This window comes from Triticum urartu, chromosome 6 (genome assembly GCF_003073215.2).
Source record: "Triticum urartu cultivar G1812 chromosome 6, Tu2.1, whole genome shotgun sequence".
NCBI lineage: Eukaryota > Viridiplantae > Streptophyta > Magnoliopsida > Poales > Poaceae > Triticum > Triticum urartu.
The window spans coordinates 101,964,711-101,970,328 of NC_053027.1; positions in this window are offsets into that span (position 1 = coordinate 101,964,711).

Below are 5,618 nucleotides of genomic sequence, written 5' to 3' on the forward strand. Positions count from 1 at the left end.
GGGGCCACCAGCCCCGGAGGCCTACATGGGCCAATAGTGGGAAGGGACCAGCCCCTAGGTGGGCTGGGGCGCCTCCCACCAAGGCCCAAGGCGCCTCCAAGAGGGGAAGGGGGCAAACCCTAGGGCAGATGGGCACTAAGGCCCACCCCAGGTGCGCCTCCCCCTCTCCCCCCTGTGGCCGCCACCCAGATGGGATCTGGGGGCTGCCGCCACCCCTAGGGAGGGAACCCTAGGTGGGGGCGCAGCCCCTCCCCTCCCCCTATATATACTTGAGGTTTGGGGCTGCCCAATACACACGATTCAATCTCCCTGTTGTCGTCTCTCGTAGTGCTTGGCGAAGCCCTGCTGGAGTCCCGCGCTCCTCCACCACCACCACGCCGTTGTGCTGCTGCTGGATGGAGTCTTCCCCAACCTCTCCTTCTCCCCTTGCTGGATCAAGGCGTAGGAGACGTCACCGGGCTGTACGTGTGTTGAACACGGAGGTGCCGTCCGTTCGGCACTAGGATCATCTGTGATTTGGATCACGACGAGTACGACTCCATCAACCCCGTTCACTTGAACGCTTTCGTTTAGCGATCTACAAGGGTATGTAGATGCACTCTCCTTCCCCTCGTTGCTAGATTACTCCATAGATTGATCTTGGTGATGCGTAGAAAATTTTGAATTTCTGTTGCGTTCCCCAACAGAAAGGACCTGAGTCATATCACCTGTTACAGGTGCAAGGAGTCAGGGCACTACCTCAACAGTTGCCCAAAAAGGAAACCTCAATACTTGTCAGAAGTAATATGTTTTAGTTGTAATGGAGCAGGGCACTTTGCCAGAGAATGCCCCAAGGAGAAGGAAACTTGTGCTAGATAGTTGAGTTTGCAACAAAAGAAATGGAGTAGTAGAAGTGAGAACATTTTCTTTTATATTGAGGTGTTGAGTTGAGACATGTAATGGAAAAGCGAGAGATCGTAATCATTTGAGGATGAATAAAGTTAGCATCGTTGGTACTGATATGGATTTTATGAGTTGTTACCCTATGAAGAAGAATTTTGACCATTTTTGAGGATAAGAGAAATATGGTGTATGGAAGATTTGTGCATTTTAAGGGTGGTAGTACCCTGTAAGAACCCTTGACCCCTAGAAAAGATAAGGATACTCCACTAAGTGGATTTTGGACAAAATGAATACGAGTTTTGTCTTGATATGTGTGATGCCCCAAGAGTATGTGGGATGAAATTGGAGACCGTCAGTTGTTTGGACCAAAGATGATCAAGGAGTCAGAAGAGAATGTTAAGTTGATTCGAGATAGACTGAAGGTAGCTCAGTCCAGGCAGAAGAGTTATGTAGACTTAAAAACGCAAGGAGGTAGTCTATGAAATTGGAGACAGAGCATGTCTTCATGTGTTCCCTCTGCGAGGAGTTAAACAATTTGGAGTTAAGGGAAAGTTAGCCCCGAGATTTTTAGGACCATACCGACTCTTGGAGCGTATGGGAGAAGTGGCCAACAAGTTGGAGTCACCCGAAGGACTGTCAGGAGTTCATGATGTGTTTTATGTTTCCCGGTTGAAGAAGTGCCATGCAGAGATGGCCAATATTCCCCTGTAAGGACGCTTGACCCTGGAAAGGATAATGATGTTCCACGAAGTGGAATATGGACTTCATAAGTATAAGTTTTTATCTCGGTATGAGGGATATCCCACGAGGATGAATAGATAAATTACTATTGGATAAAAAGGAGGTATGATGTTGGAAATATGGATCAATGGAAACTCCATGATGAGTCTGAGTAATCATGTCCTAGTTTGGTGCCAATAGAAGGAAGGAAGACAATACAATTGGATGGATTTTAAGTATGCTAGGAAGCTGGAAGTTGGATGTTGGAACAATGATTAGTTGCCCGATGATAAGTTCAAGGACTACAAGTGATGAGATGGGCCATAACCCACAGGCCCCAGGACCTGCCAAGAAGCAAGCACACTCTTGCTGAAGGAAAAACCCTAGGAGGAGTTACGATTTTATCGATAGACGATCTTATAGGAGTAACGCAAAACCTGGGAGTTGTGAAGAAACGATAGATGTTTGTCTGTCTTGCAGAATCTATGGATTATTCCGAACGCAGTTCCTGGACAAGAGAAATTCTGCAATGCTTGTGAGGATGACCGAGTGTTAGAATGCGAGATTCGCTAAACCGTATATAGGGTAATGATTTGGGTGCGGGATGGATTGATCACCATACCGACTTACTCTTATTGTTCACCTTGCTATATGGGATGGTAAATCTGAGTGACTTACCTATAGTAGAGCGCCGACGATCAAAACCTTGCTTAAAACTTAGAATGCTATAAGTATTTTCCCTTGTACAAGGCAGCTTTTGCCAACCGTAGGTTATACGGTGAGGATCAACCAGACCCATTTCGTGCAGGAGAAACCCTAAATTGTTAACCACCATGAGATATCGATATTTAGTTAGTATTGGCGCCAGACCCGTCAGCTAAGAAGACCCAATCTCGGAATAACCTTACCAAGAGGAAATGAGAGAAGAATTGAGGAAAAGGTTATGCCACTACCGGAAGAGCCCAGAGAAGGAATCATCCTTACGATCTGAGAAGACCGACACTGTCAAGAATAAGGATGGAGTATATGAGTTTTGATGGAACAGTAACCATGCTTCTAAGGGTGGCAGCACCCCAGACCCCTGTGATGATCTATGGATTTTGAGAGGACCCCCAAACCCTAACCTATTTCTTTCTAGCCTCTCCGAATCTCGAGGACGAGATTCATTTTAAGGGTGGTAGGTTTGTAACATCCCAGAATTCTAAATTTTGGAATGTTATAATAAATAGATAGATCGATTGATTGTTTGATTGTTGCGTGATTGATTGAGTGAAATTCGAACTTTTTGAAAATTAAATGAGAGGGAATAAAAGGACTTTCCCAAACTTTCATTTTTCATTTAGATCTCCGTGAATTCAAATTCTTTTCAAATACAAGACCCCCGAGAGAAGATGACATGACTTCTTCCATTTATTTAAATGACAAGGGTTTTTGAAAACATTTGAATTTCATTTGGAAAATATTTCCAATCCAGAAACTTTATGCAACTCAATGATTTTCAAAAGCGAAGATAAAATGACTTCTTCAAAACATATGAAATATGAGTTGGGAGTTTCAAAGAATTTAATTCAAAACCCCTTTGAATTTATTTCCAATTTGGAGTTATTTGAGTTTTATTCAAATTATTTTTCTCCAAAAACAAAATACATGGAAAATAGGGTAACATGATTCCCTACAATAGAAAATTGGAGAAAAATTAACATGAAATCATTTTGGTATTTTTAAAATGTTTTTTGTTGGATTTTAATAGACCAGTAGCACTCTTTAAATTATCTGAATTTGGGTGGATTTTATTTGGCATTATAAAAATATTCACGTTGTAGACAATCTTTTTCTGAAAATTTTGATATATTATATGCCTATATAATATATTATATGCCCGGACTCTGTGCCGCCCCTTGCCCCTCGCCCACGCCTCTCGCCTCCCCCTCCTCTTAAATACCCCGTCCCCTCGCCCTGTGCCGCTCCTCGCAGCAACCGCCGCCGCCCCGGCGAGATCCGCCATCGCACCCTCGCACCACCATCTCCGCCGCCTTGCGTCGCTCCGCCGCTGCCGTCGCCCTCTGCCGCATCCGCCCCGCGCCGCCACCGCCGTTGCTGCACCCCGCCGGAGCCGCTGCAGCGCCGTCCCGCCTCGCCGTTGCCATCGCCGGAGAACACCACCACTGCCGCCGTTGGTTTTTTTCTCGCCACGGTTGAAACCGCGAGAACCGGTACAAAAACCCCTCGGTTTCCTATGGTTTTTTTGGGTTTTAGATTAGAGCGGTTTATTATTTTGTTAGTTTATTTAACGAACGTTTTCTGTTTAGGTAGTTCTAGTGAACATATTCATTAGTTGACGTTCGGCAGCGAACGTTCGTTCGGTAGCGTTTCTCTTTTTCTTTATTTTAGTTTTCGGCGAGGGACTCATCTATGAAGGTTTTATTTACAGTTTAGTCCCTAAACTTCAAACGATCATTACTTTTCAACCGTTTGTCCAAATCCAACGAAACCAATGCTCACGCCTTTGTTATGATCCCCTCTATCCAGTAAAACAACTCAAACATGTTTTTGAAACGTTTAAAATTTGAATTAGACCAGATTTGAATTCAAACTTCGTTTGATCATAACTTGAGTTTCGTAACTCCGTTTGAGTTGATTCTTTTTGCAAATCGAAGCTCTTGACCTAAACTTTCTGATAAGGCCAAATTCACATAATTTTGGTACTGTTAGAAATTGTTTTATGTTGCAAGAGCTATTTGCTTGGTTTTGATGTTTTCCGAATCGACTTCTTCGATCTTTCTGGTCTTTTGAGTGATTGCTTATGTGTGGTTACTATTGCTTGATTACGATAGATTGGCCGGAGTGTGACTAGTAGAGCTATCAAGATTTTTGAGTGCGAATCATCTTCATCAACATTGCAGGCAAGTTCACACTTTGATCATACCTCTTCCATACCCAGTTTTTATTGCATTAGATCAAACCTCCAACATTGCATGATTAGGATCTAATTAAATTGTGGGATGGGAAGTAGTTGAGGTAGTACCTATTACCTGTTTATTATCAAACCCTTGGGAGTTACTATTACGTTATGCTTACATTGCCATGCTATGCTCGTAGACGTGGATTGGGTTTTGAGAGTATTCATGACAGATGTGACATTGTTAATTAATGGTTTACTTAAGGTGGCAACTTAAACACACATCTGGGTGGATTGAGGTACCTGGGTATTCCAGGATTTCCTGTCTAGGCACCTGGGTAGACTGGGATTGCCTGTTTTTTTATGGACCGCCACCCACGCTCAAAGGGATCATGAGATTTTTCATACTAGAAACTTCTGTGTGCAGCCACAAGCTATTATGGGCTCTAGCATAGTTGATTAAGTCGTGCGAACTCTTACAGGGTAGACTAGCAGATGTAGGAGAAAGTAGGTGTAACGATCTATCCATCGTAAGGTGCTAGCGCTTTTGAAAGACTATGTCTCGGTCATCCGTCTTCTCAAACACCATGTAGTGCGAGAAACCAAACAGAGGCGATCGAGTCTTGTGGGAAAAGTGCGTAAACCTCTGCAGAGTGTATATACTAATCATGATTAGCCGTGTCCCCGGTTATGGACTTCTTGAGTATCTAGTACCTGGATTATCATGTGAATCTCATCATGTGACTTTAAATCATTTTGTTGGGTTTAATGATGTTACTTAATTGGGATTGAGAATGCTGTCAACCATTCTCAATGATCAACAACCACCATGATAGTTAAATAAAATTTATTTCTTTGTAGTAGGGAAAAATTGGCTTTACGCAAAACTATAACCATAGAGCTTTTCCACCAGCCAAATATGCATGTAGTGATAGCCTTTATTCATCATTCTCTACGGTGTGAATTTGCCAGTACATTCAATGTACTGACCCTTTGTGGCTGCAACGTCTCATGTTGCAGGATTATCTTATGACGAGTAAGTGATACGTTAGGGTTACGATTTCTACACTCAACTTTGTCATTGGTGTTGATGGGAATCCACAACCTTGTTACTTCC